We start from the raw sequence: 14,712 nt of genomic DNA on the forward strand, positions 1-14,712 counted from the left end.
GTAGTTTCTCGGAGTGAAAATAGTGCATGCATCTGTAAAATAAAAGTTACAATTTGTTATCATTGTTTTATATATTTTTAGACGGTTTTATTAAATATACATACCGATCGCAGATATATTTTTTAACCTTGTATTTGCTGAGTTGCGAACTCACAAGCCTGGATAAATTCTTGATCCACGCGAAATGTCCGATATCTGGCGCATCTTGCATGTAGAGCAAGTTGACGTGCTTGTCGCTCTTTTGCTCAGTAAGGCGTAACGGGATAATGTTTTCGTTCTCGATGGTGTACACATTGATTGAAATGTCATTATAAATTTCAAATTTTTTAATTTGATTAAGAGTGACTGGAAACTCAATATCTTGGAGATTCAGTACTGTTGTATAATGTGGGTATGATGATTGTCGGTCTGTCTTTTAACTGGATACAGAGCAGCCACCTGTCGTAACCCGACACACTTACTTGGAAAGAGAAAAGTAAATATATAAAATAAAGAAATAAAATACTAAAATTAAGCAAGTAAAGCAAAGCATTAAAAAGAATTAAGTAAGAAAATTAAATAAGAATTAAATAGAAAGATTAAGGAAGAAAAATAAGACGTGACCAAAAAGAAAGCAAGTCACGGTCAAGCTGAGTAAGCATTACGACACCCGAGCACGGAGCACGTCCCGCGCTCCGACCCGGAAAACTTCATCCTTCCGTCCTCGAAATTAAAGCGATATATAAACCGATCGCGAGAACCATCGCGGTCGCTCGTAAGAAAACCGGTAGTAAGAAAGCCGCGCGTAATAAGTAATCTACCTATCGACACGGTTCGTCATCACGACGACCGAATACGCGATTTAATAGTAGTGTGAAACAAGTGTAACAGTACGACCAAAATATATTCTTTTACTACAAGTACGGAGTGCGTTCATTTGCTGCCTGAGTTCCAACTCTTTGAGCGAATATCCCGGAAGACCCTATCCTCACGGCACGGGCACAACATAATTAATGTTAAAATTAGGTGCCACCAATTAGGTAGCAGCGGTGGGATTCGCCAGCACAAGTGACGCAAAGGAAATAAAGGACGTCGTGACCAATCACATCCACTACAACGAGGAAGACAACCAGGAAACTTTCCGAACACCCTACGCTGAGACGACAGCCGGACTGCAACCTGAGAAGGCATCAACCTTTTTTTTTTACGTCTGGAAAATGCTTTACGTATCTCCCGAGGAGCGGGAACTCCCCGGAGGTATGTGGGATTCCCCCCTACATAACGGGGGTATACCCACTAAAAACCAGACGGTGGTCCTACTCGGCGGTTTGATGGTGGGTGGGCCCTGGGATCGCTTTCGCATTCTACCAGGACCCACCCTCGCCAGTCTCCTCCAGATAGTCGGGGGGAGATTTCCTTCCTTATGATGCACCACTGAGAAGAACCTCAGTGACGCATCATCGGCGGCGTTGCGGGACCACCACGCAACCCCGCCGCCTTCCCTGGGGCCAAGATGCAATGGGGAGTGGCTGTTCCCACACCCACTCCTCCTTGGCCCCTGGGGGGAGAATTAATTCCCATTTCCTCCCGCTAATGATCGGATCTTACGGTCTAGGTTGGGGCGAGGGGGGTCTTAAAGACCCCCCGAGTTTACTGCCTCGTGGGGGAAAGGAGGAGAGACTATGTCTTTCCCCTTCCTGCTCCCCCACGACCCCCTCAACTGTGAGGGGGTCTTATTTCCTCTGGGCGGGGACATTCCACGACAACCTCTATTTCGGAGGTATCCTCAACCACCCTTGGGGAGGAGGGGGGCGTCAAAGCGATAACCCTCCCACTCTTCACACCAGGGGTCTTCCTCACCTCCAGGGCTTCTCCCACCGGGGGAGACACCTTCCCTACACTCGATGGGGGGCCCCTTTTCCTCTTTTTCCTCCTCCTCCCCTCCACAGAGGGAGAGGAACACTCTACACCCCCGCCCAGGGCGTGATCGGCGAGAATACCCAGATCTGCGCATAGTGCGCATCTGGACGTCCCCCGACATCCCCAGCTGAGGTGTCCAGGGACGCCGCACCGGTAACACTGATCGCCTCTGAACAACTCCGATCTATAGGTGGCACTAATATGACCACCCCTGAGGCATTTAAAACACCTCAGGGGGCCACTGGTGCCGCGCCTCCCTTCTTCCCCTCCTGAAAAGGAGGGGAAGAGGTCTGGCCCGGAGATCCCTTACCCCTTTTAACGGGGGGGGGGGTTTCCCCGGGACCAGTCTGTCCTTTTTGCTCCTTCCTCCGCCCCCTTTTGCCGTTACCGATGCCCAAGAGAGCGGTCCCTTCACTAGGGACGGAGGAAGTTGGGCGATGACATGTCCGTAGCTCTTGGTGGAGTCCGCTAATTCCTAAGGCCAGAGCGGACTTCACCTCATCTCTGACAAGACTGCGGAGAGATTAAAAAAAGAATGCGGAGCCTCCGCAGCCTTGGGGGTCTCCAATTTAACTTGGGGGGGTAGGTTTGATCTGCACCCCCACCTCCACAATCTTTGAGGGGGCAGGTCTCATCTGCACCCCCACTTTCCTTGTGGACCTGAGTGGACCACCTGAGTGGAGACGTCTACCTGGGAGGAGGCCCCCTTCAGGAACACCTTCATGTCGCCATGCTCAAAGAGCAATTTTAAAATATGAAGGTGATCCATCAGGAGATCCTCGAGTTGATCCACCAACTCATGCTCCCCATCCCATTCCTCCGACAATTGGAGCTCTTTGAGCTTGTTGCCCGTCGACCACCAGGACTGTCGGATCTCCAACAGCCAAGCGACTGCTGCCCCCGGGGGCCTCGCTGGCAAACCCCCGGGTAGCCCTTCTCGTGATGACGACGAGGAAGGAACAGGGATAATATCCCCTTCCCGCCGGCCCGCGGCATCCGAAACCGGGGAGATTTTTCTCCTCGGTTTTACCATCCCATGTTATGACTCGCTCTTAGCAACCTTCGGGATAACCCGGGGGTTGTGGGTCCTAAGACCCGACAACCACACCGGGATCTCCCTTCGGGTGAGCCCTCCCATCACGGCAAGATGGCGAGTCGTCGGGGGGAGAGAAGGCACCAACCTACTTCAACTATAGACAACAGCGAGAGCGAGCGAATGAGTAAAATGCTGTTCATTATATTAATGTAAGTCGAACGAAATTAACTATTGTGAATGTCGGAAGGACGAAACGAACGACCAAATAATAGCATCGTGGCTACATAGCGAATCGGTGGAAAGAGCCATAACCAATAGTTTAAGAAACTCGCAAAGAATCGCAGAAACCGCGTTTAGAGACATTAGTAATAGAGTGCGCAGACATTTAGAGGAATATTACTTAAATTGAAAGTTCTCCCGAAAGCGAACTCGGAGTGAACGTAATAGCAGAACGCGAACTCCTCGTCAACGAAATAGATCGTAGCGTAATAGCGAACCAAGACGGTCAGTCATCCGACACCGAGTCAGCGATAAGCACACCAAGCCGTGACACACCGACGCGAATTTTCGTTAACGTCCTACTCGAGCATTTTTAATCCGGAATTAGAATACCGCGAGAAAGGAAACATGATCCGAACACCTCCGGTAGCTTCATTCGAACGTCACTGCCGACGAGGTAGATAGAGAAATCGAACGCTTACACAACGAGATAGGCGAAGAATCGGCAGAGCCACGTGCACAGAGACACGTCGAGCCGAAACCCGGAACAAGCGATATAAACGAGAATAGTAGAGAGATGATACAACTGCTGATGCAGGAAATTCGGGACTTGCACCTTGAAATAGATTATATTCGAGAAAGACAGGAAATGCGCAATAACAGAAGCCTAACGCCAGCAAATCACAGACGCGAAGCTGAAGAAAACTACTCGCCCGACGATGTACGACATCATCGAGGACGCGGAAATTTACCCTTAAAAGAGGCACGAAGCCTAATACCGGAATTCAATGGATCGCCAAATAAATTACAAAAATTTTTAAGTACGACAACATACGCGGTCGAAAATATTGACCCATTAGACGAAGTCACCCTGTTAGGTGCCGTACTATGCACCAAATTAAAAGGCAGAGCAATGCTAGATTTTCAGACGCGAAAGATCCGAAATTTTTTGCAATTAAAACAAGAATTAGAAGCGTGCTTTGCTAATAGAAAGAGCACGACACATCTGCAAATAGAGTTCAATATGCTAAAACAGAAAACCGGTAAAGCGCGAGAGCACGGTTTTCAAACGGATAAACTAGCCATAGAATTATACGAATCATTGCTAGACGGACAGAATTATACGACGGAGCACAAGCGAATAATCTTTAAAATTATACAGCAGCAAGCTTTAGAGAATTTTCAAATCGGGTTACACGACGACATTAAAACCGTGGTACGTTCTCGAGGATACATGACACTGCAAGAAGCGATATCAGCCGCAAGCGCGGAAGAGAAGATCAAGGGATCGGTATGTGCCGGCGCACGACCAAAGAACGCTGTAACGCCCGCGTATAATCACGATAATAAAAGAACCGCATAATGTCAGAAATGCGGAATAATAGGGCATTATGGACGAGAATGCTGTGCGAGTTGATAAATCGCAACGCGATTTTTGTTACCAAAACCGGAGCGACCCTCGCGCGTAAATACCGTTGATAAATATTGCAACCACTGCAAAAGGACCGGACATAAGCAGGAAAAATGCTGGATATTACACGGACGACCGTATAAGGATCAATCTAATCGCACGAAACGAAATTAAACGCCACGAGAAATTAAAAATCGGTATAACGATGAAAGAAGAAAAAAGAGATCTGATTCCGCTCGAAGTAGCAACGAGGAGGAGAAAGAAGATAAGAAGCAACCGACCTGCCGTCGAGTATCACACGTAAGACGAACGCCTCACTCACACACAGGACTAGACTTAGTTGCATTACCCATGCGAGAGGCGAAAAGAGAGAAAATAAATTTATTATGTGATACGGGAGCAGCCATTTCTCTTATCAAGGTGAGAAATCTAAAAGGAGAAACGATGATCACTGAAGACAAAATAACCCTCACGAGCGTGACGGGACACCAGGTATATACCATCAGACGGATAAACGCGACGATAAAGTTTCGAGACGAAAAAATAAAACATAGATTTTATGTCGTAAAAGACGATTTCCCGAGTACGAGGGAATAATAGGAATAGATTTTCTCAAAAAACAAGAAACGATATGCAACTTGCAACGGTGCACCTTTCCCGACGTCTCGGACCAGCTCGTCGGTTCCAGGGTTCAGGAGAAGGGGAAGACTCCAATTGACGAGAACGGGTTTTTCGTATAACAAGCGTTTATTTATTGGTAGTATTTACATGTGGTTGGGTCGTGTGCTATATACATATGTGGTTGTGTTCGTGTGAGGTGTGAATGTGAGTGTGTGTGGGGATGGGCGTGTGAGCGCAAGCGGACGTGATTGGCAAGCGATATTCGTGCAGGCGGTTAGCGACGCGGATGTTGGCGGTGCGTATTACAAGCGGGCTGCGCGGGTTCTTACAAGGTAGGCGAACGGTACATGCGGTTATCTACAAGCTAGGCGAGCGGTACAAGCGGTTACCTACAAGCTAGGCGGCTCGGGTTGCGAGCGGGTCGTGGTACATGCAAGTTCCTACAAGCTAGCTGCGTGCGTAACGGTTCACGGTGCGACGCAAGTATCTACAAGCGGGGCGGCACGGGTTGCGGACGAGTCGCCTTATGATGCGACTATCGCGGCGCGGTTAATTGCAAACGAGCCGCCGAGGCGGCGATCAGGCGCGCTGCTGTCGATCACCGGGAACACCCGGCAAGAGAAGAGAACACTCTTCTCCCGGATCGACGGTTGGCCGGGGTCGCGACCACCGGGAACACCCGGCAGAAAGAGAGCACATCCTTTTCCCGGATCGCGTGGTCGGGAGCGGAATCGGTCACCGGAAACACCCGGCAGAAGAAGAGAACACCCTTCTCCTGGATCGACGTCAGGAACTTGGAGAGAGGATCGAATCTAGCTGCTGGCTTCGCCTCGGAGCTTAGCTCTGAAGCTCTTGCCCGGCCGGATTCAGGATCAGGACAGGTGTCTGGTCGTCGGTCGGTCGGGCTTATATACCCGGGAGCCTTCCCTCTCTCTCGCTTCATTCGAGAGAGAGGGGGATCCCAGTGGCGTGCGCGATAGTTCGCGCGGTGGGGGCGCCCATTGGCGCCGGGTCGTAAAATCGGAGCGGGTGTTCGGCTCCGCGACCGCTAGTGAAGGCGTGTCGTCATAAACTACTCAACGAAACAGCTGAGAATCGGACGAAATATACTGAGACTATATCCTTATCAAAAGATCACGTTACAGCCTCAGAGCGAGACGATAGTACAAGTGGCAACAACAATCAACATGATGGAAGTAAACTGAACAGAGGAATAATACCAGGCGTATTCATAGGGAACTGCCTAGTAAAACCCGAAAAATTTTTATGCCCTGCGAGCATAATGAATACAAATGAAAACGAAGTCAAAATTACAATGCCACAGATAACAATTGAGAAAATTGAAGCCAAAGAAACAACGGAGATAAATATCGCACATTCGACAACGGAGGAGAAAAGCCTACGACACACCGAGAAAATATTAGAAGAGCTCCGCACCGGACACCTAAATAAGGAAGAGGAAAAAGCAATAAGAGATATCTGCGAGGAATACAGCGACGTGTTCCACACAAACGAAAAGTCACTCACATGTACGAACGCGGTGACACATCAAATTGCAACACGAGCAGATAGCGCACCGGTTAATGTACGACCATATCGACTGCCCGAAAAGCATAAGACGGAAGTCAATCGACAAATGCAAGAGATGCTGAATAATGGAATAATTAGGACAAGCGTGAGTCAATGGAACGCACCTTTATTAGTCGTTCCGAAGAAATTATATGCGTCCGGAAAACAAAAATTTAGAGTGGTGGTAGATTTTCGAAAATTGAACGACCTAACGATAGGCGACTCATTCCCTCTACCGAACATTACGGATATATTAGATCAATTAGGGAACGCAAAATATTTTACTACTCTCGACTTGGCTTCAGGATATCACCAGATCGAGATGGAAGAAAGCGACAAAAGTAAAACAGCGTTTTCCACGCCGTACGGACACTATGAATTTAACAGAATGCCGTTTGGATTAAAAAAACGCATCCGCTACATTCCAGCAATTAATAAACGCCGTGTTAAGCGGACTGCAAGGAATAAAATGTCTAGTTTATTTAGACGATATTGTAATTTTTGGAGCTAGTCTAAAGGAACACAATAAAAGATTAATCAAAGTATTAAAAAGATTACGGGAAAATCGATTAAAATTACAGCCCGACAAATGTGAGTTTCTGAGAAAAGAAGTGACATATCTCGGACACATAATTACGGAGAACGGAATATCACCCGACCCAATTAAATTAAAAGCTGTAAAAAATTTCCCGACGCCAAAAAAGATCAAGGATGTACAAGCATTTATAGGCTTGGTCGGATACTATCGGAAATTTATCGAAAATTTTTCCAAGATAGCGAAACCACTCACAAAACTAACCAAGAAAGAAAACAAGTTCGAGTGGACGCAAGCACAACAAAACGCCTTTGAAATACTAAAAGAAAAGCTGACGACAGCACCAGTACTGAAGTATCCAGATTTTACAAAAGAATTTATAGTGACGACAGATGCATCCGACTATGCAATCGGAGCCATATTATCGCAAGGACAGATAGGACAGGACCGACCCGTAGCGTACGCGAGCCGAGTACTATCAAAAGCGGAACAGAATTACAGTACGACAGAGAAAGAGTTACTCGCTATAGTATGGGCCGTTAAACATTTCCGACCATACTTATATGGAACCAAATTCACGGTCGTTACAGATCACAAATCGTTAGTATGGTTATTTAATGTCACTGACTCCGGATCTCGATTGACCCGATGGAGACTTAAATTAGAAAAATACGACTATGTAATAATACATAAAGCCGGAACAGCGAACAGAAACGTTGACGCGTTGAGTCGGCACGTAGCGGATATCAACGCGATTAAAGAAGAAGAGACACGCGAGAGCATTATGCTACGATAAACCTCTAGAAGCAAAAATGAGAGGAACTTGCAAAATCTTACTGCAACTAACAGAACAAGAGTAAAAATCAGTAACTCTACTAACACGTTTAAGAACAACCTATCAGTTAGCAAAGAAAACAAGAAGAGGACTAGTAGATGGACTAGGAACCATAGCCAAAACGCTATTCGGCACGATGGACGCCAACGACGAAAAAATAATCAATGAACAATTGAAAATGCTAGAAGGAAATCAACAAACGCTATAGCATGCTCTGAAAAATCAAATCAAGGAGTTAAACGCAACTATTGCACACGTAGAAGAATCAGAAAAAATAATACAAGAAAATGAAGACAAATTTCTGAATGTAACAGAGAAAATGCGACAAAGCTGGATACAGATGAAAACAGGATTCGGACACAGAGAAGAGATGGACGAACATTATATCGTTTTGAACGCGATCATCAGAAGGTTAATAACGGATATTACTAATATTGTAACACATTTAAATAGCGCGAAAAGCGGAATAATAAACATAAGGTTACTACCGATCAAAACCATAATAAATAATCTTAAAGAAATCGCGGCACAAATACCGCAAGGAACGCACTTTCCGTTCAACATCGCACCAGAAAACTGGGGAGAGATCGAGAAATTTATAAAAATAAGCGCATACTACGATAGTATAAGAATAATTACGATAGTAAGATTTCCATTAATAATGTACCCCACATATGAGATAATAAAAGCAACCTAACCCCTCTACCCGTCCATAAATAAGGCGACACATTTATATGTATAGAAGTAAGCCAACCGATAATAGCGATAGACATCGATAGTCGAACGTATTTTACAACCGCGGAAAGCGAATTAGAAAAATGTATGCGAAACGATAACCAATATGTATGCGAAAGAAGTCATCCGACACACCACATAGACAACCAAGCGTTATGCAAAATACAGACATACATACGAACAGACACACACCAAAAAAGCTGCAACACACAACACATACACGCTAACTCAACGATATGGATAACGCTGAGTGACACAAACTCGTGGATATATTCGCTAGGAAAAGACAGCCAATAGAAATAACGTGTAGTAACGGAGTAACAAAGAAAACCGAAATCAAAAGGTCAGGGCGAATAACAATAAAAGAAAAATGAAAATTAGTAACGCCCGATATAATAATAAAAGCGAGCAAACCCGCCATAACGACATATGTAAGTACAAAAATACCCGACTACAACTTAACAAGCATACTGAAAATACAGACAAACGAACCAAAAGACAAGGCAAAAAATATAAAATTACGAAAAATAATACGGAAGCCATCCGAATTAATGAAACTGAGTAACACATTGACTGTTACAGACAGACAAATAAATAAAGACAGTCTACAGATACGAGAACATGTAATATATCCCGCGATATCAGGTATCACAGGAACGATAATTATACTCAGTATTGTAGTGTTAACTTACATAGTAAAAAGAAGAAAGCAAACGAAAAAAGAACAACAGGACAATATAATTAAACACAATCCAAATAAGCATACCACGAATACAAAGAGAAAAAATTTTTGACAGACCTTACCAACCAGACACAACACTAAATGACGAAAACAACACAGCCATTATATTAATAAGATAAAATGTAAAAAACATAGACTAAGAAGCGAAATTAAGGTAAAGGTTTTCTTTTCCCAAAGAGGGAAGGATGTCGTAACCCGATACACTTACCTGGAAAGAGAAAAGTAAACATATAAAATAAAGAAATAAAATACTAAAATTAAGCAAGCAAAGCAAAGCATTAAAAAGAATTAAATAAGAAAATTAAATAAGAATTAAATAGAAAGATTAAGGAAGAAAAAAAGACGTGACCAAAAAAAAAGCAAGTCACGGTCAAGCATTACGACACCCGAGCATGGAGTACGTACCGCGCTCCGGCCCAGAAAACCTCATCCTTCCTTCCCCAAAATTAAAGCGATATACAGGGTGTCCCAGAACAACCTTCCGTCTGTAAAATGACGTATTCCTGACACAATTTTAAGATAATTTTTCCTTTACCAAAATTTGACTTGAAGCGTAGTTTTTGAGTTATAAGCAAAAATAGTTAGCAAATCACACGTCAAGTACAGAAGGCAGGCAGGAGCCGCGCGACGCACCGCGAGCGCGGGCGCAGCTGACCGCCTGACGAGTGATTACCGCCGCATGAGTCGCTAACTATTTTATCTTATAATATAAAATTATGCTTTAAATAAAATTTTGGTAAAGAAGAAAATGTCTTATAATTACGTCAGGAATAAGTGTTCCTTAAAATAATGTCGGACGCTGCGATCAGCTGATTGTTACACGCGATGTGTCTCTCAGCTGAGCCGGAAAATCAATATATCGATCGATCTGAAGTCGTCGACGACAATGTCGATGACAATCGAAGGAGCGTCGCCGTCGCAGAGACGGTTATTTCTCTCTCTTTCTCTCACTCACTCTGTCCCTTTCTTTTACGCACACACTCAGCATACACACATCGCGTGTAGCAATCAGTTGATTGCAGCGTCCGACGGTCGGCGATCCAGAACAACTTATGGTCATTAAAGTAACGTTATTTTAAGGAACACTTATTCCTGACGTAATTATAAGACATTTTCTTCTTTACCAAAATTTTATTTAAAGCATAATTTTGTTATAAGATAAAATAGTTAGCGACTCATACGGCGGTAATCACTCGTCGGACGGTCAGCTGCACCTGCGCTCGCGGTGCGCCACGCCTGCCTTCTATACTCGACGTGTGATTTGCTAACTATTTTTGCTTATAACTCAAAAACTACGCTTCAAATCAAATTTTGGTAAAGGAAAAATTGTCTTAGAATTGTGTCAGAAATACGTCATTTTACGAACGGAAGGTTGTTCTGGGACACCCTGTATATATCGATCGCGAGAACCATCGCGGTCGCTCGTAAGAAATAATCTACCCATCGACACGGTTTGTCACCTTGACGAACGAATACGCGAATTAACAGTGTGAAACAAGTGTAACAGTACGACCGAAATATATTCTTTTACTACAAGTACGGAGTGCGTTCATTTGCTGCCTGAGTTCCAACTCTTTGGGCGAATATCCCGGAAGACCCTATCCTCACGGCACGGGCACAACACCGCCCACGCAAAACATGCACTGCCTTCAGATTGCACGTTAACCACTGCTCGTTTCATTATTATCTTTCGCGGTAATTGCACGCAACATCCTGCGCGCATAGGATTATATTTATTTATATTTACAGTCAAATTTAGTATACGCGATAATGTCCATCCGTTTTTTCGCGCATGCGCGGCGAACGTACCACCAGTAAAGTATTTTTAGACATAAAAAGGTGTACCATGTTGGCCCCCGTGTATAATTTTGCAAATTTTGTAATTTTAGGAAAAATTAAATTTTTTAAATTATTTTATGGAAATATATATATATATATATCTGTATAAATTTTATATACATATTACATAAATGCCAATTTATTTTTCCTGAAATTACAAAAGATATATCTGTCTGTGTGTGTGTGTGTGTGTGTGTGTGTGTGTGTGTGTGTGTGTGTGTGTGCGTTTGCGTGTGCGTGTGTGTGTGTTATGAAAGAGATGGAAGGATGTTATAATAACTTAAAACAAAATATATAACAAAATAAAAAATTTTATTTTTGGCAGAAAAATTATGGAATACCAACATTTGTTGCAAGCGTAAGGGAAACTGCCAAAAACCTTACCAGTATTCAACAAAAATAAACGAAAGTACATTAATAAAATTAAAATAAAATTATTTTATAAATATTTAAATAAAAAATTTATATTAATTTTATAATTAATAAAAATTAATGTTCTATACGTAGATCATAAACAATAAAATAAAATATCTTAAATTTATTAAATAAAAATAAATTATTTAAAAATAAAAATATTGCACATCTTTTAAAAAAATAAATAAAATCTGAAAAATAAATAAAATAATTATACATATAATATACACTGTATGTAGCATGCATTAATAAATATTGGCTAGAGACATGTGAAAATTTAATTAAATATTATGTAAAAAATATAAATAAAAAAGCTAAATTATAAATAAAAAAGCAAAAATATAATTAAGCACCATCAGATGTGATTTTCCTTTTTCTCCATATAAATTTTGTGCATTATGCAGTTCAAGATTCCTCGAGTCAATTTCAAAATTTATACAATTAGTATTTTTTGCTTGAAAACTAGAACTGGATAAATTGAAGAGATTGACTCATTAGCTAATCGGTTTCTTTTTTTATTTTTGACATCTGTTACAATAGAAAATATTCGTTCGGCCTCTGCATTTGAGTGGAGAAAACAAAGAACTACGTTAACTAATGATTCTAAATTTGGAAACATTTTTTCCCCATCGAAATTTGTAGATTTTAAAATATTTTGCCACATTTCATCTATATCTAAGCAAGCTAATTCTTTTTTCTGTTCTTCATTAAAACTTGATGGCAAAATTCTCCATTCGAAAGCTAAATCAGTTATGTCAATATTTTTCAATAATCGTTTCGCGATAAAAGTTAAATCTTTAATTTTTACTCTACTTTCATGATATAAAGCAATTTTAGGATCTAAAAAAGTTAATTGTTGAAAAAGTGTATCTTTAAAAGTCAAACGTTTAAGCATTTCTCGAACTGCAGTAATGTAAAAATCCAAACATTTCGATCTAATTTGTTGAGCACATTCCAAAGATAATATCTCCAAAACACTTTCAAATTTTGGTCCAACATAAACATTTTCTAAATTTTGAATATTATTTTTATTATCTAAATTGCTAATATCTTTTAAAATGTCAAATTTTACAAAATTTTGAGCTATTTTTGAAATTAATTCCCGACTATTCTGATACAATTTGTGTATTAATATGTTACGCGCCTGAAATAATGCATTAAAATTATTTAAAAAATTTAAAGAATATTTTAAAAATAGCAAATATATTTTAACCGAATCATCGTTCAAATATTCTAAAATAGTTTCGGCAGATTTTAATTTATCCTCTACTATTGCTAAAAGAAAATAACTTTTTAAAACTTCCCAATTATCGAGAAGTCTAATAACGCATTTGTACAAACAAAGCCACCTCGTTTCCGATAATTTTAACATTTTACTTCTTTGAACATCAAAAAAATTTTGAAATTCGCCCAAAACTGCACATCTTTTCACTGCCCGAAATATAAGTGGCAACTCCTTTAATTAAATTTTTGCAAAAATTTGGTAATTTTTCACAAGCTTTACTGGCTATAATCGCGGATGAATGGCAAATGCAATTTAATGTTATTAATTCCGGTATTTCTTCTTTAACACGAGACATAAAAGAATTTTTGCATCCAATCATAACGGATGCATTATCGCACGCCATTCCAACAATATTTTTAATCGGAATTTCTTTTTCTTCTAAAAAGTTTCTAAATATTTCGAAAATTTTAATCGCGGAACAATCCGTTGCGTCTAAAGGTAACAATTCTAATAACTGAGTTGTAACTTTTTTATTTAAAGGCGAAACATATTTTACAAGTAAACACATTACTTTAGTATCCGATATATCTGTACTTTCATCGATTAAAATGGAAAATTTACATGTTTGTAAACACTGAATAATTATCTCGACTTCACGTTTTGCAATAACATTTTTAACAATATTTGCACACTTATTTCGAGCAAGTGAAAGATCTTGCACGACTTTAGGCTCTATGCAAATCTCTTTTAATAAGAGCGTTAAATGATCGGCTACATAAAAAGCTACATTGTGTTCCGCGAAAAAAGCAGATAATTTAATTTCGGCGCGTTTAACTTTCTCTTTGTGCGATAAATTACTATTACTAACGGTGGCTTTAAAATCGGATAAATTTACATTTTTAATATGTTTGGCCGTCTGTGAGTGTTTAACTAAATCCGTGTTACAGCATCTGATGGGCTTATTGCATGCAGTACAAAGCGCTTTATTTTGTTCAGGATGAGGAGTTAACCATTCTTTAAAAATACTTTCGTCTAGCCAAGAATGTTGAAAATGTCTAATTCTGTTTCTTAACAACTCCTTTTTCAATACTACTACTACTACAACTACTATTATTATTGTAATCCATTCTAAAAGATTAATATTCACTTACCAACAACTGGTATCCAACCTCTTTTCCGTTGCACGTTCAGCCCGCCAAAATATCCACACACATAACACACCGCTCTGCAGAGACACTCGATACGTTCCTGTAACGGCTAACCTAACCGACAACATGGCCGCGCATGCGCGAAAAAACCCGGCCCGTCTCACAACACTGGTCCAGACGCAGTTGAAGTCCTGTAACAATTTTAAGCAAATTAAAACAGGCACGTCGGTCTAATAAATTAAAGCCGACGGACAAAACCCAAGCAAGGCGACATAAGAGAGCATGCAAAAGTCGTAAAGTCCGAAAATCGCGCACCATCATACTTCGAGACAGTGAGTGAGTGAACGTGAAATTGGAGCAAGGACGCAAGCCAAGCAGCCCGACCTACGACAACTCCACGGACAACGCATCGCCGCCGGACAGCGACCGTACTAGCCGTCGAGCACAGACGCAGCGTCAGCGAAATCCGAGCGGAAGAGCGAGC

The 14,712-nt window shown here is 41.5% G+C and overlaps 2 pseudogenes; one reads left to right on the forward strand and one right to left on the reverse strand.

The window, feature by feature from the left end:
- Positions 1-3,731: 3,731 nt before the first annotated feature.
- Positions 3,732-4,739, forward strand: LOC140671359 (uncharacterized; annotated as a pseudogene).
- A 3,449-nt stretch (positions 4,740-8,188) lies between these two features.
- Positions 8,189-14,356, reverse strand: LOC140671360 (protein FAM200C-like; annotated as a pseudogene).
- Between the last annotated feature and the right edge of the window lie 356 nt (positions 14,357-14,712).

Source organism: Anoplolepis gracilipes, chromosome 11 (genome assembly GCF_047496725.1).
Source record: "Anoplolepis gracilipes chromosome 11, ASM4749672v1, whole genome shotgun sequence".
Classification (NCBI taxonomy): domain Eukaryota; kingdom Metazoa; phylum Arthropoda; class Insecta; order Hymenoptera; family Formicidae; genus Anoplolepis; species Anoplolepis gracilipes.